Here is a 21,342-nt window from a genome sequence, read left to right on the forward strand (position 1 = left end):
AATCTGATCAATCGTATTAGTTAGGAAATTCATTTAGATTATATAATGGTAAGACAGAGATTTAGGAACCAGGTTTTAAATTGTAAGGCGTTTCCAGGGGCAGATGTGGACTCTGACCACAATCTATTGGTTATGAACTGTAGATTAAAACTGAAGAAACTGCAAAAAGGTGGGAATTTAAGGAGATGGGGCCTGGATAAACTTAAAGAATCAGAGGTTTTACAGAATTTCAGGGAGAGCATAAGGGAACAATTGACAGGAATGGGGCAAAGAAATACAGTAGAAGAAGAATGGATAGCTTTGAGGGATGAAATAGTGAAGGCAGCAGTGGATCAGGTAGGTAAAAAGACGGGGGCTAGTAGAAATCCTTCGGAAACAGAACAGATAATGAATTAAATTGATGAAAGGAGAAAATACAAAAATGCAGTAAGTGAAGCAGGCAAAAAGGAATACAAACGTCTCAAAAATGAGATCGACAGGAAGTGCAAAATGGCTAAGCAGGGATGGCTAGAGGACAAATGTAAGGATGTAGAGGCCTATCTCACTAGGGGTAAGATAGATACTGCCTATAGGAAAATTAAAGAGACCTTTGGAGAAAAGAGAACCACTTGTATGGATATCAAGAGCTCAGATTAAAACCCAGTTCTAAGCAAAGAAGGGAAAGCAGAAAGGTGGAAGGAGTATATAGAGGGTCTATACAAGGGCGATGTACTTGAGGACAATATTATGGAAATGGAAGAGGATGTAGATGAAGATGAAATGGGAGATATGATACTGCGTGAAGAGTTTGACAGAGCACTGAAAGACCTGAGTCGAAACAAGGCCCGGGAGTAGACAACATTCCATTAGAACTACTGACGGCCTTGGCAGAGCCAGTCCTGACCAAACTCTACCATCTGGTGAGGAAAATGTATGACACAGGTGAAGTACCCTCAGACTTCAAGAAGAATATAATAATTCCAATCCCAAAGAAAGCAGGTGTTGACAGATGTGAAAATTACCGAACTATCAGTTTAATAAGCCACAGCTGCAAAATACTAACGCGAATTCTTTACAGACGAATGAAAAAAACTGGTAGAAGCCGACCTCGGGGAAGATCAGTTTGGATTCCGTAGAAATGTTGGAAAACGTGAGGCAATACTGACCCTAAGACTTATTTTAGAAGAAAGATTAAGGAAAGGCAAACCTACGTTTCTAGCATTTGTAGACTTGGAGAAAGCTTTTGACAATGTTGACTGGAATACTCTCTTTCAAATTCTGAGGGTGGCGGGAGTAAAACACAGGGAGCGAAAGGCTATTTACAATTTGTACAGAAACCACATGGTAGTTATGAGAGTCGAGGGACATGAAAGGGAAGCAATGGTTGGGATGGGAGTGAGACAGGGTTGTAGCCTGTCCCCGATGTTATTCAATCTGTATATTGAGCAAGCAGTAAAGGAAACAAAAGAAAAATTCGGAGTAGGTATTAAAATCCATGGAGAAGAAATAAAAACTTTGAAGTTCGCCGATGACATTGTAATTCTGTCAGAGACAGCAAAGGACTTGGAAGAGCAGTTGAACGGAATGGACAGTGTTTTGAAAGGAGGGTATAAGATGAACATCAACAAAAGCAAAACGAGGATAATGGAATGTAGTCGAATTAAGTCGGGTGATGCTGGGGGAATTAGATTAGTAGTAAAGGAGTTTTGCTATTTGGGGAGCAAATTAACTGATGATGGTCGAAGTAGAGACGATATAAAATGCAGACTGGCAATGGTAAGGAAAGCGTTTCTGAAGAAGAGAAATTTGTTAACATCGAGTATAGATTTAAGTGTCAGGAAGTCGTTTCTGAAAGTATTTGTATGGAGTGTAGCCATGTATGGAAGTGAAACATGGACGATAAACAGTTTGGACAAGAAGAGAATAGAAGCTTTCGAAATGTGGTGCTACAGAAGAATGCTGAAGATTAGATGGGTAGATCACATATCTAATGAAGGAGGTATTGAATAGAATTGGGGAGAAGAGGAGTTTGTGGCGCAACTTGACCAGAAGAAGGGATCGGTTGGTAGGACATGTTCTGAGGCATCAAGGGATCGCCAATTTAGTATTGGAGGGCAGCGTTGAGGGTAAAAATCGTAGAGGGAGACCAAGAGATGAATACACTAAGCAGGTTCAGAAGGATGTAGGCTGCAGTAGGTACTGGGAGATGAAGAAGCTTGCACAGGATAGAGTAGCATGGAGAGCTGCATCAAACCAGTCTCAGGACTGAAGACCACAACAACAACAACAATGTAAATTGGACATTGGTATGTAAACATTTGTAATGTATAAAGGGATTTTAATCTACAATAAATGTATAAGCAGAAACAACATTTATAATTTTGTAGTTACTAGCTCCCTTAATCATTCATTTATGTTTATGCTGTAATTTATATATTAAAGAGCAAGAAAGAGGAAATAACATCACAATTAAGGGATCCTAAGCTCTGCTTCAGGGAGTAGTCAGACAGGGCCAAATCTTGATTTTTGCGTTCCGTATTTTCCGTTGCAAAGGTAACCGCCTTACCGCAGTGGATACACCGGTACCCGTCAGATCACCGAAGTTAAGCGCTGTCGGGCGTGGCCGGCACTTGGATGGGTGACCATCCAGGCCGCCATGCGCTGTTGTCATTCTTCGGGGTACACTCAGTCTCGTGATGCCAATTGAGGAGCTACTCGACCGAATAGTAGCGGCTCCGTTCAAAGAAAACCATCGTAACGAGTGGGAGAGTGGTGTGCTGACCACATGCCCCTTCTATCCGCATCGTTATCTGAGGATGACACGGCGGTCGGATGGTCCCGATGGACCACTTGTGGCCTGCAGACGGAGTGCTGTTTTTCCGTTGCGCGCATTCATTTTACACCCTTCTACAGTAGTATCTTATAACATACCCGGCTCATACAATTACAGTTGGTGGTACGTTAATTTACCTTCGCTATGTTGGCGAAAATGCATGTTTGATTGCGGAGGTAAGCATAAAACATCATCCGAAATTGAGCAGTTAGGTCATGAGACCACAGGAATAGTACATGGTTGTGAAAACAAACTTGAAGTCTTAGCAACAAACGATCTTGAGCTAATAACGAGCATCGTAATGGATACAGGGATTAGCGAACATTGGGTTGTCTTAGCGAGACTGAATATTGTAACCCCCAAATCCTCCAAAAATAAACGAAAAATATACCATTCAAAAAACATATAAAAATTCACTTGACTCCTTTCTGAGAGACAACCTCCACTCCTCCCAAATTAACAGTGTAAGTGTAGACTAGATGTGGCTTGAATTCAAAGAAATAGTATCGACAGCAATTGAGAGATTTATACCAAATAAATTATCAAACGACGGAGGTACACATAAGGGGTCAGAACACTGTTGCAGACACAACAGAAAAAGGCATACCAAATTTAAACGAAGGCAAAATCCCTAAGATTGGCGAACTTTTACAGAAGCTCGAAATTTAGAGCGGAAATCAATGCAGGGTACTTATAATAGTTTCTCCAACGAAACTTTTAAAGTGAAACCTGGCAGAAAATCGAAAGATATTCTGGTTGTAAGTAAAGTATGCTAGCGGCAAGACACAATACCTTCTATCCGCAATAGCAATAGAAATACTACCGACGACAGTGCTGCGAAAGTAGTGTTACTAAACACAGACTTTCGAAATTCCTCCACCAAAGATGACGAAGTAAATACCCAGAATTCGAGTGAAGAACAACTGCCAACATGATTAACTTACAAGCAGATATTCTCGGAATAGTGAAGTAACTTAAATCACTTAATAAAAGTAAGTCTTCTGGTCCAGACTGTATGGTATACAGTCTGATTCCTTCAGGGTATGCTGATGCAGTAGCTCCATACTTAACAATCGTATACAACAGCTAGCGCGACGAAAGATCCGAACCCAAAGACTGGAAAGTTGCACAGATCCCACCAATATTCAAGATAGGTATTAGGAGTAATCAATTAAATAAGAGGCCCATATTATTAATGTCGATATGCAGCAGGATTTTGGAACATATATTGTGTTGAACATTATGAATCCCCTCGAAGGGAGTGGTCTATTGACACACAGTCAACACGGATTTAGGAAACATTGTTCTTGCGAAATACAGATGGCTCTTTACACACACGAAATGTTGAATAACATTGACAAGGGAATTCAAATTGATTCCATTTTTCTATATTTCCAAAAGGTTTTTGCTCTGTACCACACAAACGGCTTGTAGTGAAATTGCGTGTTTATGGAATATCGTATCAGTTATGTGACTGGATTCATGATTTCCTGTCAGATCACATTTCGTAATAATTAACAGAAAGTCATCTATTAAAACAGAAGTGATTTCTCCACCAAAGATGACGAAGTAAATACCCCAGAATTCGAGTGAAGAACAACTGCCAACATAATATTCTTCTCGGGTATGCAGCCGGATCATAACGTCTTCATGACACAATATTTCCGCGGTCCAGCTGGCCGCCATCTTCAGTTGAGAGTGCTGGTGCACGATCTCGCCGGAACTGACTTCCTAGCGCAAGCGGCGGCCCCTATATAGGCCGCAGAAGACCCACAACGCGTGCGCGAGAAGGTGCCGTAACTGCCCTCTAGCGCTGTAAACATACCGCGCCGCCAGTGGTGGAAATAGGCGAAATCGAGATATCGCTGTCAAAAATTAAAAAATTTTTATTCCGACGATCGAAACACAGACCGTTGTTTTTTAATGTCAGATAACACCGGGTCCCAAGTCTTACTTAAAAGATAACCCTTGTCTCTATTAATAAGATTGTCAGATAAACGAATCTCTATGGATTCTTTTAAAACACAGTCCCAATAGCGAGATGCAGGGGCAACCATTTGTGTCTCGTCATAGAGCATTCTGTGTCCCTCGGTGAGACAGTGCTCCGCCATTGCAGATTTCTCAGGTTGAAGCATCCGTGTGTGCCGCTGATGCTCAACACATCGGTCCTGAATGGTCCGGATTGTCTGACCAATATAAGCCTTCCCACAGTGGCAAGGGATCTTGTACACACCGGGCTTCCTCAAACCCAAGTCATCCTTTACAGAGCCAAGGAGCGCTCTAATCTTGGCTGGCGGACGAAAAATACTTTTGATATGGTATCCTTTCAGAATTCTTCCTATCTTCGAGGAAATGTTCCCAGCAAAAGGCAGAAAAGCCACCGATTTGCAGGTATCTTCTGGTGGTTCAGGCGAAGGTCCAAACTGGAAAGCACGACGGATCTGTTTATCTGTATAGCCATTCTGCTTGAACACAACCTTAAGATGGTCCAATTCTTGTGTCAAGCTTTCTCCATCTGAAATGGCATAAGCTCTTCTCACCAACGTCCGCGGGACCCCCGTACGCTGGAACGATGGATGACAGCTAGAAGCATGCAGGTAACGGTCGTGTGCGTAGACTTTCGATAAACACTGTGTCCCAGTGTCCCATCATCCTTTCTGTACACCAGAACATCCAGAAACGGAAGCTTTCCATCACTTTCCACCTCCATGGTAAACTTGATGCTAGGATGCAGGGAATTAAAATGATCTAGGAGGCGGTCAAGAGCTTCTCTCCCATGAGGCCACACCATAAACGTATCGTCAACGTACCTCCAGAAACAGGTTGGTTTTAAGGACGCCGTCTTCAGCGCCATGTCCTCAAAATCTTCCATAAAAAGATTGGCGACTATTGAGGACAATGGGCTCCCCATAGCCACTCCGTCAGTCTGTTCAAAATATTTGTCATTGAATAAAAAGTACGTCGACGTTAGCGCGTGGTGACAAAGCCTGGTTGTTTCCTCATCCTGTTTCTCACCAATTAATTGCAAGGTTTCTTCCAGAGGAACCCGGGTAAAAAGCGACACGACATCAAAGCTCACAAGTAAATCCGAGGGACTAAGAGACAAGGACTTCAATCTCTGAGTAAACACCATAGAATTGGAAATGTGATGTTCGCATTTACCGACGTGAGGGCCAAGAACAGATCAGCATCTGCTACATCAACATCGATTGCACCCGTACCATATTTCTATGCACCAGGAATTGCATGGCGACGACTTTGAACGTCGTGTACAGTTCTGCGACTGGGCATAAGAGAAATTACGAGACGATCACAGACTGTTGCACGCGTTCTATTTAGCGACGAAGCGTCATTTATCAACAGCGGTAACGTAAACCGGCATAATATGCACTATTGGGCAACGGAAAATACGCGATGGCTGCGACAAGTGGAACATCAGCGACCTTAGCGGGTTAATGTATTGTGCGGCATTATGGGAGGAAGGACAATTGGCCCCCATTTTATCTATGGCAATCTAAATGGTGCAGTGTATACTGATTCCCTACGTAATGTTCTACCGATGGTACTACAAGATGTTTCACTGCAAGACAAAATGGCGATGTACTTGCAACATGATAGATGTCCGACACATAGCTCGCGTGCGGTTGAAGCGGTATTGAATAGCATATTTCATGACAGGTGGATTGGTCGTCGAAGCATCGTACCATGGTCCGCACGTTCACCGGATCTGACGTCCCCGGATTTCTTTCTGTGGGGAAAGTTGAAGGATATTTGCTATTCTGATCCACCGACAACGCCTGACAACATGCGTCAGTGCATTGTCAATGCATGTGCGAACATTACGGAACGCAAACTACTCGCTGTTGAGAGGAATGTCGTTACACGTATTGCCAAATGCATTGAAGTTGACGGACATCATTCTGAGCATTGATAGCATTAATGTGGTACTTACAGGTGATCACGCTGCAACAGCACGCGTTCTCAGAAATGATAAGTTCACAAAGGTACATGTATCCCATTGGAACAAGCGAAATAAAATATTCAAACGTACCTACGTTCTGTATTGTAATTTAAAAAACCTACCTGTTACCAACTGTTCGTCTAAAATTGTGAGCCATATGTTTGTGACTATTACAGCGCCATCTATCACAAAGTGAAAAAAATGGTCCAACTAAAACATTCATATTTCTTTACGTACTACACGAATATGTAATAAAAAAAATGGGGGTTCTTATTTTACAAAATGCAGTTGATATCCGTTTTACCCTATGGCTACTCCATCTAGCGGGTCAACCATAGCGCCATCTGGTTTCCCCCTTCACGCTACACAAGTTTCGTTCTTTGTAGTTTTTTCGTTTGACGCTTATTTCGTGAGATATTTGGCCCGGTCACGATCAATGGACCACCCCGTATAGGCGTTGCCGACCGCAGCCCCGTATTCTGCTTATTTACATATCTCTGTATTTGAATATGCATGCCTTTAGCAGCTTCTTTTGAGCTTCAGTGTATTATATAAATAACCCACCTCTGTAGGCGGGATCACTGACACACACATGATGGACGGCAGGTCACGCACTTCATTGCCACAGGATATAACGTGACTGATCACTCCAAACACACGTGTCCAGTCATCCCCTGCCCAGTTGTGTAGCTCTTTGTACCACCGCGGCGCCACTTACAAGATGACCGTACGAACTTCCCCTCACCGATTTGATTGACAATGACAGGGTGTAGAAAGCACGACTAGGACTTCAACATACGGAAACAGGAAGATGCAACTCTCAACCGTTTTCGAGAAAATGGGTCTGAAAATTTTAGATGTGCTTACAGACTTCGTATTGTCGCTAATATTCAAGAATTCCTCAGCGGGGCATAAACGCGACGTCTGTCGATCTAATCTCGCTGCTGGTACTCTTTTTTTTCATTCCCACGCAGTTCTAACAACACTATGGGACTCAACTGCTGAGGTCATTAGTCCCCTAGAACTTAGAACTAGTTAAACCTAACTAACCTAAGGACATCACAAACATCCATGCCCGAGGCAGGATTCGAACCTGCGACCGTAGCGGTCTTGCGGTTCAGACTGCAGCGCCTTTAACCGCACGGCCACTTCGGCCGGCCAACAGATATGCGTGCGAAGCTTGTTTTGCAACACACACACTGAAAAAACTATGAACCGCCAACATTTCGGCATTCAGCACAATTGTTATATGTCGGAATAATTATTGTTTACCCTGTTTCTATGATCATCATGATTCGTGCAGTGCTCCACACATTCCTCATTATACTTGTGACAAATGTAAACACAATAATATAAATTGACTACACTGATCTGATTGAAAATTCTTGTTTATCCTTTTTCTATTTCCAATCTCCTTACAAAACTTTTTCTCCTTATTTGAACATAAAGATTATGAAATTAATAAATGAATCATTAACTACTGATAATTTGCAATCGTAATAAGTCTGTTGTTAGAACTAGTGGGAATTATAAAAGAAGTTCCTGCAGTGAATTTCATCCAAAGGACTCGCCATTTTGAAGCTAAGCACTTATTCCCTCTGTTGCGGACTCTTTAGTTCTGGCGACCATACAAAGTATATAAGTACGCGTCAAATTTTCAAACTGGATTTTCTCGAAAACGGTTCAGAGTTGCATCTTCCTGTTTAGATTCGTTGAAGTAGTAGTCGTGCATCACACATCCTGTCAATATGACTCAGATCAGTGTGGGTAGGTTCGTATGGTCCCCTTATTGGCACAGACTACAAGAAATGTGTGACTTCTGACTAGCTCCTCGACTGCTGACGTCATTTTTAACTCCCTATCATCAGTCACTGTGCTAGCTAGAATACGGGTAGCACCTCAGAACTCACCATTGATTCCTTCCGCTGATTTAACGCGATTTTTACTACTGCAATCTGCAGTGCTTGATGGTCCCTTTCCGTCACTACATCAAGGAAGACTGCACTGTAGTTCCTTCTCTAGACTGTCGCACAGATGACAAAATGGTAGATATCGAAATAGATAACAGAGGGATAGAAAAACAATTGAAATCGCTCAAAAGAAGAAAGGCCGCTGAACCTGATGGGATACCACTTCGATTTTACACAGAGTACGCGAAGGAACTTGCCCCCCTTCTTACAGAGGTGTACCGTAGGTCTCTAGAAGAGCGTAGCGTTCCATAAGATTGGAAAAGGGCACAGGTCATCCCCGTTTTCAAGAAGGGACGTCGAACAGATGTGCAGAACTGTAGACCTATATCTCTAACGTCGATCAGTTGTAGAATTTTGGAACACGTATTATGTTCGAGTATAATGACTTTTCTGGAGACTAGAAATCTACTGTTTAGGAATCAGTATGGGTTTCGAAAAAGACGATCGCGTGAAACCCAGCTCGCGCTATTCGTCCACGAGACTCAGAGAGCCACAGACACAGGTTCCCAGGTAGATTCCGTGTTTCTTGACTTCCGCAAGGCGTTCGATACAGTTCCCCACAGTCGTTTACTAAACAAAGTAAGAGCATATGGACTATCAGACCAATTGTGTGATTGGATTGAAGAGTTCCTAGATGACAGAACGCAGCATGTCATTGTCACTGGAGAGAAGTCTTCCGAAGTAACAGTGATTTCAGGTGTGTCGCAGGGGAGTGTCGTGGGACCGTTGCTATTCACAATATACAAAAATGAGCTGGTGGATAACATCGGAAGTTCACTGAGGCTTTTTGCGTATGATGCTGTAGTATATCGAGAGGTTGTAACAATGGAAAATTGTACTGAAATGCAGGAGGATCTGCAACGAATTGACGCATGGTGCAGGAAATGGCAATTGAATCTCAATGTAGACAAGTGTAATGTGCTGCGAATACATAGAAAGAAAGATCCTTTATCATTTAGCTAAAATATAGCAGGTCAGCAACTGGAAGTAGTTAATTCCATGAATTATCTGGGAGTAGGCATTAGGAGTGATTTAAAATGGAATGACCATATAAAATTAATCGTCGGTAAAGCAGATGGCAGACTGAGATTCATTGGAAGAATCCTAAGGAAATGCAATCGGAAAACAAAGGAAGTAGGATACAATACACTTGTTCGCCCACTGCTTGAATACTGCTCACCGGTGTGGGATCCGTACCAGATAGGGTTGATAGAAGAGATAGAGAAGATCCAACGGAGAGCAACGCGCTTCGTTAGAGGATCATTTAGTAATCGCGAAAGTGTTACGGAGATGATAGATAAACTCCAGTGGAAGACTCTGCAGGAGAGACGCTCAGTAGCTCGGTACGGGCTTTTGTTGAAGTTCCGAGAAGATACCTTCACCGAAGAGTCAAGCAGTATATTGCTCCCTCCTACGTATATCTCGCGAAGAGACCATGAGGATAAAATCAGAGAGATTAGAGCCCACACAGAAGCATACCGACAATCCTTCTTTCCACGAACAATACGAGACTGGAATAGAAGGGAGAACCGATAGAGGTACTCAGGGTACCGTCCGCCACACACCGTCAGGTGGCTTGCGGAGTATGGATGTACATGTAGAAGTCTGCTTCGTCTTCGTTTAGCTATGGTTATTTCTTCGTGTTTTCACGTCACAGTCACGTCTCAGCAGTTGGCTTGTGCAGCTGTAGAAGGGTTGAAATGTCCCTGATGGATTTGTTAATCGGGTGACATCCTATGACTTGTTCCCCTCGAAGTCAATGAGCTCTCCTGTCCAACCCACAGTGCTGCTACTGCTTCTCTGCTGATAACGAAACACTCGCCACATCCTTTTATCCTGGAAGATCCGCCTTGCGTGACATCTATTGGTCAATTCTTGTGGCCCAAGACAGCAGGTACCGGTAGCCATTCGTCTCAGAACTCCAGCCGCCCTTGTACAGTCCGCTCAGAGAACATCAGTCCCTGCCTGAAATCATAAGTATAGTGACCGTGAACGTATGAAATTTGGTGAGAATCATGTAAAATCGGCAGCACTATTCGTACAATAGTCTGTGATATCATATTCGCCAACCCACGTAAGGAATGCTTTTAAATTTTAATGTTTCCGTTAGTTTGACTTTGTTTCCTTACGCTGGATAAGCAGTGCGTACCTTGTGTCCATTGAATATACGCCACTGCAATCATATATGGTGGTGCGGCACGAGTGCAGCCATTCATAAACCCTTACCCTGTTGATTAACTTCGCTTTGATCTAAACTTGTGCACAAAACTTCAGGTTGAAATATGTTGGCCAGATTAAAACTCTGTGTTGGAATGGGACTGGAACCTAGGACCTTTGCTTTTCACAGACAGTTGCCCTACTCATTGAGCTATGCAAGTGTGACTCATGACCTCCCCTCACCTTTACTTCAGCCAGGTCATCTTCCATACCTCTATGGGCTGTCTACGTGTGGTGATGGACGCTTCTCGGATTTGTACGACAGCATAGCTTGAGTTCATCCTCATTGGTTTTACCGGGTCCACACTCCATATAGACCAAAGTATTTCTTCAGACGCTGTTGGTCTCTACGGTATTCAGTGACTTATAGTGTCAGAAACGACGCATAACATGAAACGTTCCTTACCAGGTGTAGAAGTATGAAACCGGAATTTGCCTACAGATGGTCCTAGGCGTCTGTGTAGGGCTCGTGAGACCGCGTCTGCTCCCTGTAACGGCTGATGACGAATGTCAACACACAGTAACCCAAGTTCCATACATCAGTATCTGTTTCAAACCGGTAAATATGTCGAGTTTTGTGCCGACGAACTACGATTTGCGGACCGCACTGATTTTCTGTTATCATTTGAAGAAAACTGCTGCAGAATCTCATCGAATGCTTGTCAAAGCTTTCGGCGAACATGCTCTTGGGAAAACACAGTGTTTCGAGTAGTTCAAAAAATTCAAAAGTGGTGATATTGACGTGAGAAACGACGAGCGCGGGAAACCACCGAAAGAGTTCGAAGACAACGAATTGCAGGCCTTATTGGATGAAGATGATTCTCATACACAACAGGAAGTCGCGGAACAATTGTATGTGACACAGAAAGCAGTTTCACTTGGTTTGAAAGTTATGGGAAAGGAGCAGGAAATGAATTCTGTATGAACTGAATGAAATACAGCAAGCAAATAAAGAGACCACTTGTGAAATTCTGCTCGTCAGATACAAAAGAAAGTCTTTTCTCTATCGAATAGTGACAGCTGATGAAAAATGGATATATTTTGAGAATCCTTAGCGTCGTAAATCATGAGTGAATCCAGGTAAACCATCGACATCCACTGCAAGACCAGATCGCTTTGGAAAGAGCACAATGATCTGTGTTTGTTGGGATCAGAAGGGTGTCATCTGTTATGAGCTGCTAAAACCTGGTGAAACCGTTAACACTGATCACCACTAACAGCAAATGATCGACTTAAATCGAGTATTACATGAAAAACGACCGAAATATGGAAAAAGGCAACACAAAGTCATTTCGCTCCACGATAACACCCCATCACACACAGCAAAATGGGTCAGGGAAAGGATCGAGGCGCTCAGTTGGGAAACACTAGGGCATGCGCTTGTTCTCCAGACTTGGCTCAGTCCGATTATCATCTATTTGCAGCATTGGGACACGCTCTCGCTGAACGCTTCTGTTCGTATGAAAATGAACGAAAGTATCTCGCTAAGTGGTTCGCTTCAAAAGAAGAACTGCTTTTTGGCGTGGCATTCATGGCCTGCCGGATAGGTGGGAGAAATGTGTAAATAGCAATGAAGATTATTTTGAATAAAATATTGTTTATCAGTCCAAACAACAGAGGTGTAATTATTGGAACCAAATTCCGGTTTCATACTTCTACACCTGGTATTTGGATACTTCATACATTGCAGTTTTTCTGTAACTTCCACTTGCTTGTCTAAAGCTGAAAATTGTGTGTGCTAATTCCACTAGAGAATACTATGGCATTTCAGTATGGCTGATCGACTACACACTTCAGTTTGTAAATGTATATTGTAGTCCTACAGATCTCCACATTAGCACTCATCATGTCCACATACACATCACGTTATGTGCAGAGCGTAAGTTCAGTTTCCATGCTCCGACCCCCCCCCCCCCTCCGTCCCTCTCCTCCCCCCCTCCGTCCCTCTCCCCCCCCCTCCCCCCCCCCAGTCGTGATGTGCACCTACATGTTGGTTGTGTTTGATTACCCCACAGTGTTAGCACCTACGTGCGTAGTTCATTAGACTACAATTTGTATATGCCTGTATCCCACTAGCGTAATGATCCCACAACAACTTCGCATTCCTAATTTCCACTAAGTTGTTTCTGGGCCAGAGCTTCTTATCTCGGAATAATACATTAGCCCTACTCCACCATCCGTAAAGATTTGTGTTATCATAATTGGAACACTTGTAGAAAACCAGATTGGCGTAGATGATCGGACTGAAGAATGGAATAACTGGTAGACCGACTTTCCGATTTCGGAAAAATGTAGGAAGGTGTGAGGGGAAAACTAATCCTACAGTTTATCTTAAAAAATAAAATAAAGAAAGGCCAATCTACATTTTTAGCCCTAGTAAATTTAGAGAACACTTTTGACAATGTAGACTGGAATATACTTTTTTAATATTTCGTGGATAAATGAAATGGTCGTCTGGCATTGAAGTTTGTCCACCGAGTCTTTTCAGCTAACATCTAATTGGGCGACTTCAGTGTTGATGATGATGAAGACAACACAACACCCACTCCCCAAGTGGAGAAAATCTCTGATACGGCTGTTAATCGCACCCGGGCCCACTGCCTAGCAGTCATATGTGCTGACTGCTCAGCTAAGTGGTCGGACCTCAATACTTGCTTATTTTTGTTTTAGGGTCTTTAGGCCACGCTCCTAGGTATTATTCTGCCTATCGTTTCGTCTTCCAATATTGGACACATCCTCAGCGACTATATCGATTCATAAAGCAGTTACAAACACGAACAAGCTCAGCAATCCGAATTGTATGCATCCACGCAACAGACAGTTCATGACGTTCTCAGACCTCAGTCTAAAACCACAGATATATAAATCGAAGGTGGAGGGGAAGAGGAGATGAAATGGAAAGGAAATGAAAGGGATTCCTATGTCAGCTGCACTGGGACATTAAGCAGAATCAGTGGCGACAATTGAAAATGTGTCCTGGACCGAGATCGAACCTGGGATTTGCCGCTTATTAGGCAGGTGCATTAAACACTGCACCATCTGGGACACAGTGTTACTGAATCTGCACGGACTATCTCGACACAGCACACATCCGCCGGCCGTTGTGGCCTAGCGGTTCTAGACGCTTCAGTCCGGAACCGCGCTGCTGCTACGGTCGCAGGTTCGAATCCTGCCTCGGGCATGGATGTGTATGCTGTCCTTAGGTTAGTTAGGTTTAAGTAGTTCTAAGTCTAGGGGACTGATGACCTCAGATGTTAAGTCCCATAGTGCTCAGAGCCAGCACACATCCAACCCACATTACCACCGAACTCCACCTATCCGCAATCCCTGTCCATTTCCTCCACGCTCGCTACTCTGAGATTCCCGCAGAAGGTGAAACTTCTTTATTTAAACTTTCTGCTAATCTTAGTGAGAGAAATTGACTATACTGTCTCTTTTCTATTCTTTATGATTTCAAAGAATTTGACATGAGAAACAGAGCTCAAACTTTTCCTACTTATTAATTACTCACAATATTCAATGGTAATGCGATCTGACTGATTTAAAATTAACCCGAAAAATGCTAACCTGACTTCAAATAATTAATACAAAAGTATGGCTCTCAATTAGTAGAAATCCTGACAATAACCTATACGTTTCATAAGTCACTTACCTCTCAAAAATATTCATTACCTGAACTACAGCAATACCGCAAGCACCAGTACTAACAGCTAAATAAAAGATTCTAACTATTGAAGGCTGTAACTACTGACAGGCATGTGGTTACCAAAGGGGAGATTTTGTCGCAAAGCAAACAATGTATTTTTACCTTAATAATGTGACATCCAGTTCCAAAGAATACATGATCATCAGCAATAAATCTCAATGACAGATATACATTTAGACCGTCTGCTCGTGTTAATACTGCAAACCTCCAACACTGCTAATTATTAATGTCTAACCTCAATCACTGCTGACTACACACTCCCAACTTCCATCACTGCTGGCTGTTTACCTCCAACTTCCACCACCGCTGTCTGTTAACTTCCAACTGCTAGTCCGACCAGCCACAGAGTCTCTTACAGAGGGCGCACAGTGCTGTCAGAGTTATTAATGGAGTCTATTGCGCTGCCAACATACAGACACATAAACAGGCGACCTACATAGTCCCCCTGCTCCTCTCAAAAAATTTTACAAAGTGTTATGAGCAATGGCCAAAACTAATTTGTTAAATTTTTTATACTAGCAATATCAAATAGATCAAATGCACACAATTAGTAATATGCTGTTGGTCAAAAGCAAATTGTCCTCACAATCCCTAAAGACAGTCCTAATCATTCATCAGAAGAGTAGTCTATGACAGTTTTAAGCACAAAGTCTGAGCAGTAAAAGAAAATGCACACATAAGTAGTGGACCTCCATGCGGTCTTGAAGAAGTAGTGTTGTCCCCCCAACAGAAACACAGTGCCGACTCTTGACATGAAGACTGGTAATGGGCCACAACAGAGCAAACCCACAGCAGAGTCAGTCGAAGTCTTGAAGAATATTGGTAGGTAGGTCACCAGAGAGCAGACTCACAGTATGCCTTGTAGAGATTTTTGTAGTAAAGGGCCACCAAAGGTGCAGACCCACTGTAGTCTTGTAGAAATTATTGTAGTAGTGGGCCACCAAAGGTGCAGACCCACTGTAGTCCTTGTAGAGATGGGCAGCAGCCATCCGCTGCGACTGTGTGGGTGCACAATCACAATTGAAGAGTCTTGCGGATGATATAGAAAGTCCATAACCCACCACTTGTGCACTCACTAACTTTTTGCAATATCCTTAGAATCAGCAATGCTGTTAGCCAGTCCTTTGCTGAGTTATCAACACTTGTGCACGCACTAACACTGTCATATAACCTCTGACATTTTATACATATAGTATGACCAACAGAAATGTTCGGACATAATGACCTTTATAGACCCTGAGAAGCTCATTTGCAGAAACCACCACGGTTTTAGGAAACAGTGGTCATGCGAGACGCAGCTGGCCCTCTTTGTTCATGATATACAACAAGCTCTAGATACCGGCTCCCAGGTTGATGCCATATTTCTCGACTTTCGAAAGGCCTTCGACTCATTTCCGCACTGTCCCTTCTCCAAAAAGTGCGCGCTTACAGTCTATCCGATGACATATGCGCCATAAAAAGTTTTCTAACAGACAAAGAGCAGTATGTCGTCCCGAGCGGGGTGACTTCAACAGAAACAAGCGTAACTTCAGGTGTGCCCCAGGGCAGCGTAATAGGTCTGCTGCTTTTTACGATTTACATTAACGATCTGGTTGATGGTATTCACAGCGGCGCTAGACTGTTTGCAGATGATGCTGTAGTCTACAGGAAAGTAGTATCACACGAAAGTTGTGAACAAATCAATGAGGATTTGCAGAAAATAAATGCATGGTTAATGACTGGCAGTTATCTCTCAATATTAATAAGTGTAACCTACTGCGTATAACAAGGCGAAAATCCCCATTAATGTACGAGTACAAAATAAATGCCCAGTCTTTGGAAGCGGTAACATCTGTCAAGTATTTGGGTGTGACTATTGGAAATGATCTCTAATGGAATGATCATATTATACAAGTAACGGGTAAGGCGAACTCTAGATTGCGGTTTATGGGTAGAATCCTGAAGCGATGCACTCCTTCAACAAACGAAGCTTACAATACGTTAGTTCGTCCAGTCTTAGAGTACTGTTCGTCTGTATGGGACCCTTACCAATTGAGTCTGATTCAAGAGATTGAGAAGGTCCAAAGAAGAGCGGCAAGATTCCTGACTACTACATTTAGCCATCGCGAGAGCGTTACAAATCTCATAGAAAGTTTGAAGTGGGACACACTTGCAGATAGACGGCGCGCTAAACGGAAGGGGGTGCTCACTAAATTCCGAAATCCGATCTTCACCGAGGATGCAGTGCATATATTATTACCGCCAACTTTCAGATCGCACAATGATCGCCATTCAAAGATAAGGGAAATAAGAGCTATTACTGAGGCGTTCAGACAGTCGTTTCTCCCTCGCGCGATCCGCGAGTGGAACAGAGGGGAGGGGGAAATATGACTTTAGCGCGAATTTTGCCCTCCACCACACACCGCTTGGTGGCTAGCGGGGTATATATGTAGACATGTAGATGTAGAAATGTGTACAGTAAAATAAATCCCACTATTGATGCCATATTTCTCGACTTTCGAAAGGCGTTCGACTCAGTTCCACACTGTCGCTTGCTCCAAAAAGTGCGCGCTCACCTTAACGCGACACATGAGCATTAAAGAAAACATAACAGAATAAATAATGTACAAACATCCTCCCAAAGTAAAGAATATATTACAAAACAAGATTAGATTTAAGGATAACAGTATTCCTCATCATAGTGAATGCAGCTTAGAATTAGAAGAAAAAAATTCTACCATATTTATCTTATCAGGTAATCATACATAGACAAGAAGAACTGTTGTCTATACATTACAATTTTACAGCATAAGAGTAAAATTACAAAGGTACAAAAAACATCATTACAGTCAAAAACAAGATAATACCGATAACATTTGTAGTAATACATGCTTTACAAAAAGAATAGAAATAAGCATATACATGATTATTACAGAAATTGTGACATAAGGAAATAAATTTTAAAAAATGAGAATATCCTTTGAAACATTAACGTGACACATGAGCATTAAAAAAAATATAACAGAATAAATAATGTACAAACATCTTCCCAAAGTAAAGAATATATTACAAAACAAGATTAGATTTGAGAATAACAGTATTCCTCATCATAGTGAATGCAGCTTAGAATTCGAAGAAAAAAATTCTACCAAATTTATCTTCTCAGGTAATCATGTATAGACAAGAAGAACACAGGCACATAAGGGCACACATGAAGATATCGGAATAACACAAAAGGAAAGGAAAGGGTCTGTTTTCAAGTGTAAATGTGTCAACGTGTAAGTGCAACATTTGGTACTGCAGTACTTGTGTTGAGCATTTTATACCTACTTTAAGCTCATACCTATTTTATTTCAACCAAAATTACTTCATTCCCAACTAAAATTTCATTTAATTCTTGCCAACTTCTCTTACCTCAACATTTGTTTCCACAAAAATTCTACTTAAGCATCGTTCAAAAATGGTTCAAATGACTCTGAGCACTATGGGACTTAGCTTCTGATGTCATCAGTCCCTAGAACTTAGAACTACTTAAACCTAACTAACCTAAGGACATCACGCACATCCATGCCCGAGGCAGGATTCCAACCTGCGACAGTAGCGGTCGCAAAGTTCCAGACTGTAGTGCCTAGAACCGCTCGGCACACTCCGGCCGGCACCTAGGCATGCTATCTGTATTTATACTTTTATATATTTATTACCTCATTATTTGTTTCCAAGAAAATCCTACCTAAACCTGTTGTCACTATATCCTACCTATCAGTTCATTTCGTTTTTAAAAATAATTATTCCTCATTGTACAATATTGTTTGGCCAAACCTTTTTCATATATCTTCTCAATGCATTACTTCCCAACTCATCACAACTCATTTTCTTATATAGCATACCCCCTCTTAAACTAACTTAAATCTGAGCTCAGATATATAAATTACGAGGCAATGCAGCAGCACAAAACAATTAACTCAAACAACAACGACAAAAAAATGCAAATTGGCAAAGCAAGCAGCAGTATATTTAAATTAGTAAAGAAAATGCAACAATACAACTAATATAAGGCAATATGCAGCAACAAGGAAAAAAATCATTGGTAAAACTGGCTTATCAGAATAATACAAAGTAAAATTCAACAGGACAATGCCTGACAAATAGCAGCAGCAAATGCAATAATTTATACCTAAACATGACAGAGCACAAGCAGAAAAAAAATATTACAGTAAAGATAGCAATGCAGGTAAGGGAAATGTCTATTCACATCTTAATGTCTAAGTCACAACTTATCACTAAATTGATGCACCACAACAACTTATTCTACCAAAAAATTATCAAGTCCATGAAAAGAAAATTATGTATGTAATTCCAGTAACTAGACACTTCTCCTTCTTACCATTTTTTTCCCAAGTGCTCCCCTTTTCTTAGGAATGTCTATCATAAAATTATTATTTAATGTATTTGTAGACAGAAAGTGTTTACATTAGCATATGTATTGAATTTTATTTTACAAAACAAATGCTACAGTGCAGCTAGAAACCAGATATCAAATAAAAGAAACAAATATGTACAAAGCAAAGCATAAAAACATCACTCAATAGCCATGTGGCAGTTCATAAGTCAGTAAAAGTTCTCGCAGTCAGGTGTGTAAATGTAAGAATATTTCTCATCAATTCATAAGCATTTCAGTAAGTTGTATAAGGTACGAGCTCCAAAGTGTAATCATATGTTTCCAAGTAATAGTGTGTCGTGTTTGTGGTGCAGTGTGCAAAGAAATGTCAATAGCGAGGTCAATGGCCTCTCTTTCCTACAGCTATGCGAGCAATGAGGCAGTGCGGCAAGCTTCAAAGCTGCTGATGCAGCATGAGGAAATTTTAAAGTCCACACAACAGTAGGTATATTTCAAAACGGCTAGGGTGCAGCTCGGTGCAGCATTTTGTCAAGGTCACATGAACTCTTTACCTAAATATTTGCAACAGTTTCCGCGACAGTGAGAGTTTCTACACAAATACAAAATATCACAGGTTAAAAATTTACGTTGGAAGTGTATAGAAACGAAATCTCATGAAAAACAGTGTCCAAAAATTTACGTCGGTATTGTGGTACTCACATTCACATACATACTCACATTTCATTACTCATAAAGTACTATTTCCAACATTTTTTCACAAACCATAGTCCCTAACCACTATTCATTGTTCATTGCCTCATTACATATATACAAATTCGTTGACATGTCCTCAGTACTTCATCATAATAAACATGTAGCATTATCATATTCCTCATATTGCATCATCTTTCTGATCATAAACATACCTCAACATCATAATATACGTTTTTGCTGTAATAATATCATCATAACAGATCAATCAAATCTCAAAATCTTTGTAGCTTCCTTCAATAATCTCAAAACCTTAAAAAAAATTCTCTCTGCTCGTTTCAATAGTGTCATCTACCTCAAATGTACTTCAAACATCATGAGCCCATACAAAATGCATCACTCAAGTCTCTCACAGTATCACAATGGTTCCGAAAATACATGAACAGTTCCCAAAACGCAGATGAAAGTACAATTTCATTAGTGTGAACTAATCCAACTGTGCAATTTCGTAAGCATCTGTCACTGATGTAGTAAATGTTCATTTCTCTCATTAAAATGACCAGATAGCTGTGTAATTCTGTGTTAGAGAAATATGGTACTGATGTGTAAAATTGTATAAGCAAATACCATATTAGTTAGGGCTCCTTGCGTTTGCCACATGCTTGGTACACAAAGTAGGTTTACCCCCATGAGGGCTAATATAATTATACCCTCAGATGTTACAGATTAAAATAAAGAATTGAAATGTATCATAGAAGACCTTCTCTCTATCACAGTAGTTCAAAAATATTTCTTAAAAATGTTCCAAGTACAAAAGGTAATCACATAAATGCGTGTCATGTGGCGCTAAACTATGCTTCTTGCTGTAAGGTAATTTCTGTCATTGCTTAACGGTAACGATGTACCAAGTGTCGTAGTTATCGTCGTTTATAAGCAAAGTTCTCCAAAAATCGTTGTACTTACCTTTGTCATATACAAAAGTAAAGAGCTATGCGTATAAATGTCGCAGTTATTACGTGCATTGCTGTGACCTTGAAAGTACTATATTGTAATGTATTGTTGTGTTTCGAAAAATACCTGCCTCATTGTAACTGTGCCACAAACGCCATTACCAAAACATGTTTTACTTTCAAAAGGAAGACAGAAAATTGTGCAGATATTAACAGATACAGCGTAAAAAGCAATAATGAAGATTGTGTCACTTATTAGTAGCATCGTAATATAATCGTGTAGCTGTCAAATATACCAAATACTGTGTCGACTGTAACCTCTCAGAAAGTACTTTAAATACAAAACATCTTTTCAAGTAAATCAAGATGCTGCAGAAAAACCTCATTAGCAGTACATGTTCCAACAATGTGAACATTATAGTCATGACATAATCGTGCAACTAACAAGCAGAAATGTACACTCCATGAGACTGTGTCGTCTGTTGGTAATAAAAGTGAACTCGTAAAATCATTTTCTTGGTTAGATAGTTAACTTCAATACATCGCTGTATGTTATCAGTTTCTAAATGCAGCAAAGCGTAATAGTAACTTGAAGTGAAAAATTTAATGGCAAAGACTAAGTCAGAAAGCAAATTGTTTCTCAATAATCGGTTTTACA

At 41.2% G+C, this 21,342-nt stretch overlaps 1 pseudogene; it reads left to right on the forward strand.

The window, feature by feature from the left end:
* Positions 1-2,531: 2,531 nt before the first annotated feature.
* LOC124722135 lies at positions 2,532-2,649 on the forward strand (annotated as a pseudogene).
* Positions 2,650-21,342: the final 18,693 nt, after the last annotated feature.

This window comes from Schistocerca piceifrons, chromosome 1 (assembly GCF_021461385.2).
Source record: "Schistocerca piceifrons isolate TAMUIC-IGC-003096 chromosome 1, iqSchPice1.1, whole genome shotgun sequence".
In the NCBI taxonomy this organism is placed as follows: Eukaryota; Metazoa; Arthropoda; class Insecta; order Orthoptera; family Acrididae; genus Schistocerca; species Schistocerca piceifrons.